Source organism: Dendropsophus ebraccatus, chromosome 8, assembly GCF_027789765.1.
Source record: "Dendropsophus ebraccatus isolate aDenEbr1 chromosome 8, aDenEbr1.pat, whole genome shotgun sequence".
NCBI classification, from domain to species: domain Eukaryota; kingdom Metazoa; phylum Chordata; class Amphibia; order Anura; family Hylidae; genus Dendropsophus; species Dendropsophus ebraccatus.
The window spans coordinates 98,451,015-98,468,199 of NC_091461.1; the positions used below are offsets into that span (position 1 = coordinate 98,451,015).

At 41.2% G+C, this 17,185-nt stretch overlaps 1 protein-coding gene across 1 annotated transcript in view; it reads left to right on the plus strand.

Annotated features, from left to right (window-relative positions):
* Window positions 1–17,185, plus strand: part of SLC6A9 (solute carrier family 6 member 9) — a 101,139-nt gene that overhangs the window by 21,619 nt on the left and 62,335 nt on the right. The gene's annotated exons all lie outside the window — the stretch shown is intronic.

Sequence of the window (17,185 nt, forward strand, 5' to 3'; positions counted from 1 at the left end):
TACTAATACTATTTACACTACAGCACTCACATACACTGCTGTACTATATACTATATACACAACAGCACTCACATACACTGCTGTACTATATACACTACAGCACTCACATACACTGCTGTAATACTACTATATACACTACAGCACTCACATACACTGCTGTACTATATACTATATACACTACAGCACTCACATACACTGCTGTACTAATACTATTTACACTACAGCACTCACATACACTGCTGTACGATATACTATATACACTACAGCACTCAGATACACTACTGTACTAATACTATACTATATACACTACAGCACTCAGATACACTGCTGTACTAATACTATACTATATACACTACAGCACTCACATACACTACTGTACTATATACTATACTATATACACTACAGCACTCACATACACTGCTGTACTATATACTATATACACTACAGCACTCACATACACTGCTGTACTATATACTATATACACTACAGCACTCACATACACTGCTGTACTAATACTATATACACTACAGCACTCACATACACTGCTGTACTATATACTATATACACTACAGCACTCACATACACTGCTGTACTATATACTATATACACTACAGCACTCAGATACACTGCTGTAATACTACTATATACACTACAGCACTCACATACACTGCTGTACTATATACTATATACACTACAGCACTCACATACACTGCTGTACTAATACTATTTACACTACAGCACTCACATACACTGCTGTACTATATACTATACTATATACAGTACAGCACTCAGGTACACTGCTGTACTACTACTATACTGATCCAGATACTACACACTACAATTCTGATGTCCTATGTGGAGAATCAGCCACTACTATCAGTGCCGGAGAGAGGCAGAGGTACCGCAGTAGTATGACCGCAGCACGGACAGTGTTGATACTCAGGCTTATGGTGACTTCTCATCTAGTGCTGTGTATAATCCATGTACAGTGAAAAGTTCAGAAAGTTTTGTGTTTCCTCTGCTTGCTGTCAGAGAATAGAAACATTCTAGAAGCATTCTATTTCTCTCACAGCTGGGGGTTTGTTACAGTTTAGCAGTGGGGTCCAGCGTGTCCCATCCCTTATTAAATATTGCGGTTACCATCCAGCTTTCTATATAGAATAGTTGTCACCCTGCTTTTCACGTAATGGTTGTCACTAAGTCTTCTATATAGAATGGTTGTCACCCTTCTTTCCAGGTAATGGTTGTCACTCAGTCTTCTATATAGAATGGTTGTCACCCTGCTTTCCAGGTAATGGTTGTCACTCAGTCTTCTATATAGAATGGTTGTCACCCTGCTTTCCAGGCAATAGCTGTCACTCAGCTTTCTATATAGAATGGTTGTCTCCCTGCTTTCCAGGTAATGGTTGTCACTCAGCTTTCTATATAGAATGGCTATTACCCTGCTTTCCAGGCAATAGTTGTCACTCAGCTTTCTATATAGAATGGTTGTCACCCTGCTTTCTAGGTAATGGTTGTCACTCAGTCTTCTATATAGAATGGTTGCTACCCTGCTTTCCAGGTAATGGTTGTCACTCAGCTTTTTAGGTAATGGTTGTCACTGAGCTTTCTATATAGAATGGTTGTCACCCTGATTTCCAGGTAATGGTTGTCACTCAGCTTTCTATATAGAATGGTTTTTACCCTGCTTTCCAGGTAATGATTGTCACTCAGCTTTCTATATAAAATGGTTGCCACCCTGTTTTCCAGGTAATGGTTGTCACTCAGCTTTCTATATAGAATGGTTGTCACCTTGCTTTCCAGGTAATGGTTGTCACTCAGCTTTCTATATAGAATGGTTGTCACCCTGCTTTCCAGGTAATGATTGTCACTCAGCTTTCTATATAGAATGATTGTCACCTTGCTTTCTAGGTAATGGTTGTCACTCAGCTTTCTATATAGAATTGTTGTCACCCTGTATTCCAGGTAATGGTTGTCACTCAGCTTTCTATATAGAATGGCTGTCACCCTGCTTTCCAGGTAATGTTTGTCACTCAGCTTTCTATATAGAATTGTTGTCACCCTGCTTTCCAGGTAATGGTTGTCACTCAGCTTTCTATATAAAATGGTTGTCACCTTGCTTTCTAGGTAATGGTTGTCACTCAGCTTTCTATATAGGATGGTTGTCACCTTGCTTTCCAGGTAATGGTTGTCACTCAGCTTTCTATATAGAATGAATGCTACCCTGCTTTCCAGGTAATGGCTGTCACTCAGCTTTTTATATAGAATGGTTTTTACCCTGCTTTCCAGGTAATGGTTGTCACTCAGCTTTCTATATAAAATGGTTGTCACCCTGCTTTACAGGTAATGGTTGTCACTCAGTCTTCTATATAGAATGGTTGCCACCCTGCTTTCCAGGTAATGGTTGTCACTCAGTCTTCTATATAGAATGGTTGCCACCCTGCTTTCCAGATAATGGTTGTCACCCAGTTTTCTATATAGAATGGCTGTCACCTTGCTTTCCAGGTAATGGTTGTCACTCAGCTTTCTATATAGAATGGTTGTCACCCTGCTTTCCAGGTAATGGTTGTCACTCAGCTTTCTATATAGAATGGTTGTTACCCTGCTTTTCAGGCAATGGTTGTCACTCAGCTTTCTATATAAAATGGTTGTCACCCTGCTTTTAAGGTAATGGTTGTCACTTAGCTTTCTATATAGAATGGTTGTCACCCTGATTTCCAGGTAATGGTTGTCACTCAGCTTTCTATATATAATGGTTTTTACCCTGCTTTCCAGGTAATGGTTGTCACTCAGCTTTCTATATAGAATGATTGTCCCCTTGCTTTCTAGGTAATGGTTGTCACTCAGCTTTCTATATAGAATTGTTGTCACCTTGTATTCCAGGTAATGGTTGTCACTCAGCTTTCTATATAGAATGGCTGTCACCCTGCTTTCCAGGTAATGGCTGTTACTCAGCTTTCTATATAGAATTGTTGTCACCCTGCTTTCTAGGTAATAATTGTCACTCAGCTTTCTATATAGAATGGTTGTCACCTTGCTTTCTAGGTAATGATTGTCACTCAGCTTTCTATATAGAATTGTTGTCACCCTGCTTTCTAGGTAATGATTGTCACTCAGCTTTCTATATAGAATTGTTGTCACCCTGTATTCCAGGTAATGGTTGTCACTCAGCTTTCTATAAAGAATGGTTGTGACCCTGCTTTCCAGGTAATGGTTGTCACTGAGCTTTCTATATAGAATGGTTGTCACCTTGCTTTCCAGGTAATGGTTGTCACTCAGCTTTCTATATAGAATGATTGTCACCTTGCTTTCTAGGTAATGTTTGTCACTCAGCTTTCTATATAGAATTGTTGTCACCCTGTATTCCAGGTAATGGTTGTCACTGAGCTTTCTATATAGAATGGTTGTCACCTTGCTTTCCAGGTAATGGTTGTCACTCAGCTTTCTATATAGAATGGTTGTCACCCTGCTTTCCAGATAATGGTTGTCACTCAGCTTTCTATATAGAATGATTGTCACCTTGCTTTCTAGGTAATGGTTGTCACTCAGCTTTCTATATAGAATTGTTATCACCCTGTATTCCAGGTAATGGTTGTCACTCAGCTTTCTATATAGAATGGCTGTCACCCTGCTTTCCAGGTAATGGCTGTCACTCAGCTTTCTATATAGAATTGTTGTCACCCTGCTTTCTAGGTAATGATTGTCACTCAGCTTTCTATATAGAATTGTTGTCACCCTGTATTCCAGGTAATGGTTGTCACTCAGCTTTCTATATAGAATGGTTGTCACTTTGCTTTCCAGGTAATGGTTGTCACTCAGCTTTCTATATAGAATTGTTGTCACCCTGCTTTCTAGGTAATGATTGTCACTCAGCTTTCTATATAGAATTGTTGTCACCCTGTATTCCAGGTAATGGTTGTCCCTCAGCTTCCCACATATTTTGGTCGTCACGCACATTTCCACAGATTGACTGATTGATTCTCACCCACATTTACACGTAGAGGGATTATTTCTCAGCTTTCCACATATAGTCGTTGTCCCAGTTTACCATATAGAGTGGTTGTCACCCAACTTTCCAGGTAGATTGGTTGTCACCCAGCTATCAACATAAAGTGGTTGTCACCCAGCTATTCACATATTGTGGGTGTCACCCAACTATCCAGGTAGGGTGGTTGGGTTGTCACCTAACTTTGCAAGTATATCATCCACATATTGTAGTTGCCACCCAACTCTCCAGATACAGTGATTGCCACCCAGTGTTCCTCATAGAACGGTTGTCACCCAGCTTTCCACTATAGTGGTTGTCACCCAGCTTTCTACATATAGTGATTATTACTCTGCTCTTCTCAGAGTGGTTGTCACCCAGCTTTTTATGTACAGTGATTGTTACCCAGCTTTTCACGATAGTGGTTGTCACCCAGCTTTCTACATGTAGTGATTATTACTCTGCTCTTTATGTCACCCAGCTTTTTATGTAGTGATTGTCATCCAGCTTTCCACAATAGTGGTTGTCACCCGGCTTTTCATGTAGAGTGGTTGTCACCCAGCATTCCACTATAGTGGTTGTCACCCAGTTTTCTACATATAGTGATTATCACTCTGCTCTTCTCATAGAGTGGTTGTCACCCAGCTTTACACTGGGTGTTTTATCAGTGTATCAGTCTCCACAGCCGCTCCAGCTTTCACATCATGAACCATAAAGCTCTGGCTGAACACAGCCATACATCTCACAATGTAGCATATGTCAGGATGCAGATGTGATCCGTGTGCTGGAGCAGGTCGCCCCCCTGTGGTTGTGGTCATCGCATACTGGGGGCTCACTGGACCTTGTGACCGTTTCCCATCATTACAGCCATTACCGTCAGTCCTGATCTCAGTTGTTGTGCCTGTCGCATGTGAGGAAGCAGCTGCACCGCCTGCCGAGCGTCCGCTGACTCCTCTGATTAGCGGTAAAACCCACGGTCTAATTAATCCGCCCGGTCAGCCGTAAGGCACAGCGAGATCCGCAGCTGTCGGCTCTCTAGATCTCAATACGGCAAAGCTGTGTCAGGGGCTGTGGGGCTGTATGTATGGTGGGGTTCAGGGGTCCGGAGCAGGGGGTCTCCTCTCTGTCCCCACCTGTCACTGTGTTATTAGGAACACTTTTCTTGCACTTTAGGATTTTGTACGACTTGTTTGTATTATCGCACCAATCATTACATGTTGCACACAGATCTGTATCCCATTCATGTTTTTTTTTTTCTTTTGCAACTAAGGGCTATGTTCACACATAAGAGGGTCGAAAAAATAGAAACTGTGCAATTCTTTCCATTATAATGTTGCCCTTTCAGTTCCATTCCTGATTTGGGTTAAAAATAGACTGACGGAAATACTGTGTGTGAACATAGCCAAACACTGACACGAACCTGGCGTGTGAACTCAGCATCAGTGGTTAGCCAGGTAATGGTTGCTGGTTTTGGCGCACCTTGTGAACGCTGTCTGCAGATGGGCTTATAACGTTTGCAGATACATGGATTTTCTTGGTATTAGTTCTAGAACAGTAACTATAGGTAGTTCCGGGTGCAGGGACATGTATCAGATTCCAGCCCACAGATCACAATGGTTATTTGCAGTGTAAGGAGATAATGTCAGGAACCGCAACGCAAATACAGAGTACACAGCTAAACACAATACAGTATACATGGCTACATAGTATATACATAGTATACACAGCTACATGGAATACAGGATGATATAGTGTACACAGCTACATAGTATACACAGCTACATAGTTTACAGGATGATACAGTATACACAACTACATAGCATACAGGATGATGCAGTATATACAGCTACTAAGTATATAGGATGATAAAGTATACAGAACTATATAGTAGACGGCATGATACAGTATACACAACTATTTAGTATACAGGATGATGCAGTATACACAGCTATATAGTATACAGGATGATACAGTATACACAACCATATAGTATACAAGATGATGCAGTATATACAGCTACTTAGTATACAGGATGATACAGTATACACAACTATATAGTATATAGGATGATGCAGTATACACAGCTATATAGTATACAGGATGATGCAGTATATACAGCTACTAAGTATATAGGATGATACAGTATATACAGCTACTTAGTATATAGGATGATACAGTATATACAACTATATAGCATACAGGATGATGCAGTATACAGAGCAATGCAGTATATACAGCTACTTAGTATATAGGATGATACAGTATACACAACTATATAGTATACAGGATGATGCGGTATACAGAGCTATATAGTATACAGGATGATACAGTATACACAGCTACATAGTATACAGGATGATGCCGTATACAGAGCTATATAGTATACAGGATGATACAGTATACACAGCTACATAGTATACAGGATGATGCCGTATACAGAGCTATATAGTATACAGGATGATACAGTATACACAGCTACATAGTATACAGGATGATACAGTATACACAGCTTCATAGTATACAGGATGATACAGTATACACAGCTACATAGTATACAGGATGATACAGTATATACAGCTTCATAGTATACAGGATGATACAGTATACACAACTATATAGTATACAGGATGATGCGATATACAGAGCTATATAGTATACAGGATGATACAGTATACACAACCATATAGTATAAAGGATGATACAGTATACAGAACTATATAGTATACAGGATGATACAGTATACACAGCTACATAGTATACAGGATGATGCCGTATACAGAGCTATATAGTATACAGGATGGTGCAGTATACACAGCTACATAGTATACAGGATGATACAGTATATACAGTTTCATAGTATACAGGATGATACAGTATACACAACTATATAGTATACATGATGATACAGTATACACAACTATATAGCATACAGGATGATACAGTATACAGAACTATATAGTATACAAAATAGGGCAGTATATACAGCTACATAGTATACAGGATGATACAGTATACACAACTATATAGTATACAAAATAGGGCAGTATATACAGCTACATAGTATACAGGATGATACAGTATACACATTTGTTGTTGTTATTGTTATTTATTTATAAAGCGCCCTTGATTCTGCTGTACAAGATCAGGGTTAAAATACAGAATGTTACAAAATCAGGAAACACATTACATGAATAAAGTAAATGACAGACTGCTACACAGATGATTGCAAAAGTCAGCAAGGACCAGCCGGAGAATTCCAAGGGCAGGTGTTATCCCCAATTCACCAGTATTGGCTGATAGTACCACGACAATGGGAGATCCCGATAATCAAGATCTGCAGTGACCTGCTGATATGAACTACACATGATCAGGGCTCTGCAGAGCTTGGTTTTTATCGTTATATATACGTTATATATTATTTGCCTCCTTGTATTGTATATAAGAATGATAACCTGATGTGTGAACCAGGCATGGTAGAGGCTGTATTTAACTAGTAATTCGAATCGCATTGCATTATATAAATAAATAAAATAGAATTGTCAGTATCTCCCATTGTTGTGGAACTAACGTCCGGCGCTGGTGAATTGGGGATAACACCTGCCCTTACCCTGAGGAGGAATTTTCTATGTTGGCTGGTTCTTGCTGACTTTTAGGGTCCTATTACACGAAGAGATTTTTAACGATTAACGACTAACAATAAACGATCGCAAACGAGATTGTTTATCATTAACCTAAAATCGTTCACCATAGCACACAGAACAATGGTTGTTAGTTACGATCGTTATTGCGATCATTACTATGATCATTTATTCCTTCTGATCCCAGCAAAACAATGGACAATGTGCAATTACACTGAACGATTAGTGAAAAAAATGCGGAACTTGAGCGAACCAATGTGGAATTACAGCGAACGATTAACAATAATTTTAGGGCCCTATTCCACGGAACGATTATCGTTCAGATAATCGTTAAATCGTTCAGAACGAAGCGATAATCGTTCGGTTGAATAGCAGTTAACGATTAAACAACAAACGAGAAATTGTTGATCGCTTAAAAGGACCTTGACCTATTTTTATCGTTGCTCGTTTGCAAATCGTTCCCATGGAATAAGACATTGTTTGGTCGTTTGTAGTAGCAACGACCGCAAGAACGATCATAAGTAACGATCATCGTTCTGTGTATTCAGGTCGTTGGCAATAGCGGTCATTTGAGATTGTTTATCGTTAACGATTATGCAAACGATAATCCTGTGGAATAGGGCCCTTAGGTTCAGATCTAAATCAACGATCAACGACATTCGAACGATTTTCTGATTGTTGCCTGCAATTACTGAGGATTATCGTTTAAATTCGAATGATATAACGATTTTTCGCACGATAATCTTCCCATGTAATAGGACCCTTACACTCATCTACTCCAGTAGACTTTTACCTGAGCCCTCCGGTGAGCAGCAGTGTCTTCTATAGAGTTGTGACTATATGACTGCCCAACCCCAAAAGGTGGGTGTATGTACACACTCTGAAAGGAGCTCCTGAGCAGGTGTGGATTTCTGCCTGTGAGCAGGTGTAAATCATGGTAAGGAGGCCATACCAGGGAGAAGGGGCGAATCTGCGCCTGGTGTACGCCGATGGCACGGCTATCATAAGTGTCCCCCACTGTCTTCTGTTCTTCCAGTAGATGTGTAGATCACCGTACATCTGTTTTGAAGTGGATCCCAACGATTCTACAGGATCCCATAGACTTGGGCGTCGTTCACACAGCAGGATCCCACTCAGTTTAATAAATATGCACGTGGAACCTACAGGGAAATCTCTAATGGAGGGATAAACAGGACAGAAACCAGCACTGGTGTGAACAGAGTTGTATCTGCACACAAGATAATGCTGCCTCAGTGTCCGGGCTAATTCTGTATCCTACACTTAACTATCAGTACTCCGGATATTATACAGTTAAAGGGGTTATTTAGGATTGGTAAAAGCATAGATTTCTTGGAAAAACAGAGCCACCCCTTTCCTCAGGTAGTGTATGGTAGTACAATTCAGCTCCACACCAAAAATGAGGACAGGAGAGGTGTTGCTTTTGGAAAAAATCGGCCTTGTTTTTTTCTAAGGGCCCTATTACACGGGAAGCTTATCGTTGGAAAAATCATTATATCGTTTGAATCTAAACGATAATCATTCTGAGTAATTGCAGGCAACGATCGAAAAATCGTTCCCAAGACGTTGATTTAGATTTGAACCTAAAATTATCGTTAATCGTTCGCTGTAATTCCACATTTGTTCGCTCAAGTTCTGCATTTTTTCACTAATCGTTCAGTGTAATTGCTCAACGTTCATTGTTTTGCTGGGATCAGAAGGAATAAACGATCGTAGTAACGATCATATCTAACGACCATCGTTCTGTGTTAAATGGTGAACGATTTCAGGTTTACGATAAACAATCTCGTTTGCGATCGTTTATCGTTAAAAATCGCTCCGTGTAATAGGACCCTAATGCTGTGTTTACACGTAACGATTATCGTGCGAATTTGCGCCATAATGGTCGAATTCGAACGATAATCGTACGTGTAAACGCAGCGAACTATCGAACGACGCACGATAAATCGTACATTTTGATCTTTCATCAGGTCATCAAATCGTCGTTCATCGTACGCAAAAAATTCGCAAATCGTTCCGTGTGAACAGTCATTCGCCGATTTAACCAATGTGTGAGATAGGCTTAAACGATCAGAAAAACGATCGCAGTGCGAATATTCGTACGATATATCGTACCATCTAAACGCTGATTGTTATAAAAAAAAAAATCGTAAATCCGACATCGCTAATCGTACGATCGGGCCAATAATCGTTACGTGTAAACGCAGCATATGTGTGGACAACCTTTTCAAATGCAGCATCTGCTGAGGCTCGCCTGTTCACATGCTGCAAATTTGTTGCAGATATTTCTGTGAATGACAGTTACATTAATAGGAATAAGGAACAGGTTATGTAAATAGGACAGATACTGAAAGTCCAGGAGCTCACCCCTATGACCAGTGAAGGTGCTCAGTGGGTGATGCACTGGCTGCTCCTCTGTGTGTATGGGGGCACAGCGCCTCTCAGAGACTGACTGCAGCAAGGAAATAGTAGTATAGAGAGAGACCCCCACACTCACCAATGTCCCAAGATGCTTATTTATTCATTAAGTGCAACATAAATGCAAGAGATCCATGGAGTACGCGTTTCGGCTAACAAGCCTTCAGGAGCCGATAAAAGCCTTCTTGGTGAGTGTACTACTATCTGGACTTCTCTATCTCGTGCACCACAGCTCCATAGAGCTCCAATGCAGCAAGGGAATAGCACAGGTTGTGTGATATGATGGAGGCTTTGTGTTATATCAGGAAATCATGGCTGCTATGGTAATGGTGCATTCTGCAAAAACACATTTTGTTCCAAAATTTGCAGAACTGAGTGTTTGTATTTATTCCTGCACTGAAGAATCTCATCCAGCAGGTACGACGTGAGCTGGGCCAGGTCAATGGTGACTACTGTGACTGTGGACCATGGATAAGGACGCTGCTCAGGATTTCCTAGAAGATCTAGACGAACAGCCTATGAATTAGCTATAACACTCTACAGTATAATACAATATAACATAATAATATAAAGTACATTATACAACAATGCTATAATATATAACGTTACACTAGGATCTAACATAATATTATATACTACATTATATAACAATATGATATATACTATAATACAATACAACGTAACATGATATACTAAAACATTATATAAGAACACTATATTATATAACATGCACTATAATATAACATGATTACATTATTCACTATATTATATAACAACAATATCATATATACTATAATACAATATAACAAAATGACATTATTATATAACAACACTGTAATATATGTTACACTAGAATATAATATAACATAACAATATGATATACAGTGGTGCTTTGGATTATGAGCATAATTCGTTCCGGGGCCGTGCTCGTAATCCAAATCCACTCTTAAACCAAAGCAAATTTTCCAATAAGAAATCGTAGAAATGCAGACAATTGGTTACACACCCCAAAAATAATGATTTATTGTTCTGAATAACATGTAAAACTAACGAAACTATCATTCAGAAACAGCAGAATCTGTGATATTATAAGTTACTATACAGTAATGGAGAGGATGGGAAACACAAGGGCGGACAGAGACTGCAGGAGGGAATGAGCAGGACAGATGTGAGCACATACATGCAGCGCTCTCTGTCCGGGGAGAGAGGGGTTACAGCTATGAATGAGATTACCTCCACAGTCCTGTCCCCTGATGCAAGCCCCAGCCTGAAGTGGGTCTGCTATGATTTGGAAGGTGAGGGAGACTTTCATGGTCGGAGTACAGGGCTGTAGACCCCGCTATGCAGACCATGCCCCCACTCGCGCTCTTAAACCAAATCAATGCTCTTAAACCAAGTCACAATTTTGAAAAACTATGAGCTCTTATATCAAAATGCTCTTAAACCAAGGTACCACTGTATACTATAATACAATATAATATAAATATTATATACTATATTATATAACAACACTATAATAAACACTATATACCACACGATATAACAACACTATAATATACAGTATAATAAAATATAGCATACACTACAACATATTATCATTATGTAAAGGAAACATAACATTATATTACAACACAATAATATATAATATACAAGATAAAACAATATAAAATAACAAATATAACATAACACAATAGTATATTGTATATATAATGCAATATAACAATTAGGCTAGGTTTACACATAGCATTTCAGTCAGTCTTTTGGCCATTTTATTTTCAATCAAAACCAGGAGTGGGTTGAAAACAACAAAAGACAATGTTCACACATAGTACTTCCATCAGTCTTTGGCTATGTTTAAATAACGTCTTTTTTTGGCCCCTTATTTTAGCAACCAAATGTGTCCGATTTATGCAAATGGTTTGGTCCGGTTCGGCACCAAAATGGCAGTCACCCAAAAATGTTACCGAAATGGCCAAAAGACGTTATGCGAACATAGCTAAAGACTGACGGAAATGCTGTGTGTGAACATAGCCTTTGACGTGATATACCTTTCTGTGTTTCCAATCCACTCCTGGTTTTGGTTTAAAAATACTGAGCAAAAATACTATGTGGGAACATAGCCTAATACAATATAACATAATAACATTATATGCTCTAACAATATGAGGCTAGGTCCACACTATGTAAAAATGACGTCCGTCTTTCATAACAAGGCTGTCACTGAGCAAATAACGACCATTATTTTTTAAATGACACCCCTTGTTATGAAAGACGGCCGTCATTTTTACAGAGTAAATCCAAATAAATACGATTGTCATTTGGAGTGAAAATTAAACATTTTTACCTCCAAATTATGGATGTATTTTACCTTTATTTTACAGTGTGTTATAGGATACAGTATACTGTAATGTAACACACTATAGTATAATAACATAACATTACACATGACAATTTACATATTGTAATAAAAATCACACCCTGATAACATTTCCAGTCATTTTCGGGAGGAAGTTCCAGGATTGTGCCAGTTTTGTGGCTGCAGTTTTGGTTTGGCTTCCTCTTATTTTTTCAGATTTGTGTTTCGTGTTTGCTGGACAGAATCTCTTATATATCAGCTGAGATGTCTCCCCTGCTACATGATAGGATTCAGCGTGGACGTTGCCCCTACCACATGGTGGTATTAAGTGTGGATATTGCCCCTCCGACATTGCGATATTCAGCGTAATTGTCACCCGTTACATGACATTTAGCGTGGCTGTCTCTCCTGCTACATGATGATATTCAGCGTGGATGTCACAACTGCCACATGGCGAGATTCAGCGTGGAGGTCACCCCCTGCCACATGGTGAGATTCAGCGTGGATGTCACACCTGCTACATGATAGGATTCAGTGTGGATGTCGCCCCTACCACATGGTGGTATTAAGTGTGGCTATTGCGCCTCCCACATTGCCATATTCAGCGTGATTGTCACCTGTTACATGAGATTCAACGTGGCTGTCTCCCCTGCTACATGATGAGATTCAGCGTGGCTGTCTCCCCTGCTACATGATGAGATTCAGCGTGGCTGTCTCTCCTGCTACATGATGAGATTCAGCGTGGCTGTCTCTCCTGCTACATGATGAGATTCAGCGTGGCTGTCTTTCCTGCTACATGATGAGATTCAGCGTGGCTGTCTCTCCTGCTACATAATGAGATTCAGCGTGGCTGTCTCTCCTACTACATGATGAGATTCAGTGTGCCTATCTCTCCTGCTACATGATGTGATTCAGCGTGGATGTCACACCTGCTACATGATAGGATTCAGTGTGGATGTCGCCCCTACCACATGGTGGTATTAAGTGTGGCTATTGCACCTCCCACATTGCCATATTCAGCGTGATTGTCACCTGTTACATGAGATTCAACGTGGCTGTCTCCCCTGCTACATGATGAGATTCAGCGTGGCTGTCTCTCCTGCTACATGATGAGATTCAGCGTGGCTGTCTCTCCTGCTACATGATGAGATTCAGCGTGGCTGTCTCTCCTGCTACATGATGAGATTCAGCGTGGCTGTCTCTCCTGCTACATGATGAGATTCAGCGTGGCTGTCTCTCCTGCTACATGATGAGATTCAGCGTGGCTGTCTCTCCTGCTACATGATGAGATTCAGCGTGGCTGTCTCTCCTGCTACATGATGAGATTCAGCGTGGCTGTCTCTCCTGCTACATGATGAGATTCAGCGTGGCTGTCTCTCCTGCTAGATGAGATTCAGCATGGATGTCACAACTGCCACATGGCGAGATTCAGCGTGGAGGTCACCCCCTGCCACATGGTGAGATTCAGCGTGGATGTCATACCTGCTACATGATAGGATTCAGTGTGGATGTCGCCCCTGCCACATGGTGGTATTGCCATATTCAGCGTGATTGTCACCTGCTACATGAGATTCAGCGTGGCTGTCTCCCCTGCTACATGATGAGATTCAGCGTGGATGGTACTCCTGCTACATGATAAGATCCAGCGTGGCTGTCTCCCCTGCTATATGATCAGATTTAGCGTAGATGTCACTCCTGCTACATGAGATTTAGCGTGGCTGTCTCCCCTGCCACATGGTGAGATTCGGTGAGAATGTCTCCACCTGCCACATTGCGAGATTTTCACAATGGATTTCAGTATAGCAGAAGTGATGTCAGTGGTAGAGAATCATCATCCCACCATCATAATAGCATAATTCACATTTCTGCTCCCTGCACAGGAGGCAGGCACAGGGATCTGACCAGATACATGACCTGCTTCATGGCGGCTCATGTTCGCAACTCCTAAAGCAGAAGTGGGAGCTGCAGGAGGAAGTGATAACAGAGAGGATCATACAGATCACATCTACCACCAGCGTGCGGCACCACAAGTGACTTTGAGCAACAAACATTTATGAAGAATTTCTGTAAAAGTTACTTAATACCTTATCCACAAGTCACCTACAGAGCTGAAATCACACTTCTGCTGTTTCATCATGTCTAGTCACCTCCACAGCTGCACTCTGATTCTACTATAATACATTGTAACAAATCTTCAGCTGTGTGGGAAGGAGTCAGTCAGATTTTTTCAGCCTATAGATGTATAGTAATAGTGTTGCCATTCACTGACAGCAAGTAGAGATCATGAAAATAATGCCAAATCTAAACACAAAGGGGAAGATTTATCAAACATTGTGCAGAGGTGTTTTAATCCATAGCAACCATCTTCCTGCATCCATAGCAACCATTCAGATTTCAGTTTTCATAGCAACCAGATTCCAATGTCCATAGCAACCAACCAGATTCCAGCTTTTATTTTTTTAAAAGGCCTCTAAGAAATTAAAGCTGGAATGTGATCGGTTGCTATGGGCACTGGAATGTGATCGGTTGCTATGGGCACTGGAATGTGATCGGTTGCTATGGGAACTGGAATGTGATTGGTTGCTATGGGCACTGGAATGTGATTGTTGTTATGGGCACTGGAATGTGATTGGTTGTTATGGGCACTCAAATCTGATTGGTTGCTATGGTAAATGCTATGCTGCACAAGGTTTGATTAATTCCCCCCTTTTTGTCTATTAGGAAGTTCCAGAAAACTTTGTCAGACCATGTTCTCAGAGTTGTCCAGCAAGAGTGTAGCTATGGAGGTGCCTGCATACATATATATATATAATCTGTAGTAAGGCTTTGAGCCCCTCTCACTGCCCCCCTGCAGGCCAGGAATGTGTGGCCCTCTATGGCCCATGTGGCTCTTTGTTCAGGGTCACCGTTGTGTTTGATCCGTGTCCAGTTCTTTTCCTGCAGCTCATGTGTCCGGCATCTTGGGGGTCTTGTATCTTTTGGCTCAGAGGATGAACACCGAACCATTGGGGGTCCCCTGATGTTTGATGATGGGTCCTGATTTACCCTTCTTGGGGTGGGGAATGTCGCTCTTTGTGCTGATGTGATGTGCTCTCCTCCGGGGCGGCTTTCATTGGCGTCCATTGTTCCGGTGCCAGCTCCTGTGAATTCTTTGTCTGCCCGCAGCAGTGGCGGCTCGGCTCTACCTGGCACGCCAGAGTTCCCAGCACTCGTGACATTTTATCGTCTTTGTCCTGGTCCAGAAGGGTCTCAGCTATCACAGATGCAGCTTTGTTACTTTATCTTATTCTCCCACAATTCCTTTCTCTGCAGCCTCCACTCTGTTAGACCTGCTCAACCAGAGCCTCCTGATTCATGACTAGCATGGCAGAACCACAGTAAAAACTGACACACAGGAATTTACAGTCTAAGGGTAGCTTCACACGTACCGTATCGCTGCGTTTTTAACGGTGTCTTTAAAGCTGCGTTTTTTACATGCGCATTTTGATTTTCACATGATTTTCATGTGAAAATCAAAACTCGCATGTAAAAATCGCACCAAAAACGCAGCGTTAAAGACGCACCGTTAAAAACGCAGCGATACGGTACGTGTGAAGCTACCCTAAGGCAGCATATGGTTGGATGTCATGTTATTTGCCATTCAGGGTCTGTGGAAAGCTGAGTGACAACCACTCTGTGTTCTGGAAAAGATCATGGTGTAACACAGACTCAGTCCAGGATACGATTGTTGGCGTTGATTTCTCTGTTGACTTATTCAGATTCCTTCACTTTTAAGAAAATCTTCCCCTTTGGGACATTCCTGGAGATTTTGCGCAGAAACAAGTTCAGACCTGAGAATCTGTCTTCAGAAGGTGAAGGTTCCCTGTGACGCGGCTGCTGCAGCGCTTCAGCTCCACATTTCTTGACTAGAGTCGTCCCAATATCTAAATTATAACATGCAAGTCCATATTGCTCGTCCTGTGGTGGTGTCAGTCTTCATTGTCATTCTAGCATTTTATTCATGAACAAGGAGTATCAGGATGAACAGGTCTGTAGGTCCCTCCCATATGTTCTGCAGAGCAGGGGATGATCCAAGGCCCTGAGACTACACCCCATGTATAATACCCAGTAACTATACACAGTTCATCAATAGGAGAGGCTGGGATCTATTAGGGGCCTAAGAGAGCAGGTAGAATCTATAGTGGAGAGAAACACTGCCATCTATGAGGGTGCTGAGATCTATAGGAGCGGCTGGGATCCATTAGCCAGAAGAGAATGTGGGATCTACGGGGAGAGGGTTAGCCTCTGGAATCTATGAGGGGAGCATGGGTCAGGGATTTATAAAAGAATCTGGAATGCTGGGATGATTGGGGAGTCTGGGATATGTGGGGGGACTAGGATCTATAGAAGCATCTGTGGGGGTAGCAGGGGGCTGGGCTCAGTAGGAAGACCTGGGATCTTTGGGGGGTCTCCAAGGATAGATGTGATAATGTGCGCTGTCGATATAATCCTGATCATTCTGATTCTTGTGTTGCGGCCTCCTCACCAGTCGCCGGTATTCGTGGTGTGTGATGGATGTGCACAGCTGAACCAAGTGTGAGAAGTTTGAGGACAGCTGGTTATATAATCGTCGATTTAAAGGGCCAATACAGTCCCATGTAAATGAGTGTTGTTGACATTTTTAGCTTACAGAGAATTGTCTAAAATGATACACTGTAATGATACACTTTTTTTCTATATTGTGCCATTACTTGTAGTATGAGGCACTGCAGCATCTAGAGGCAAGCTTGC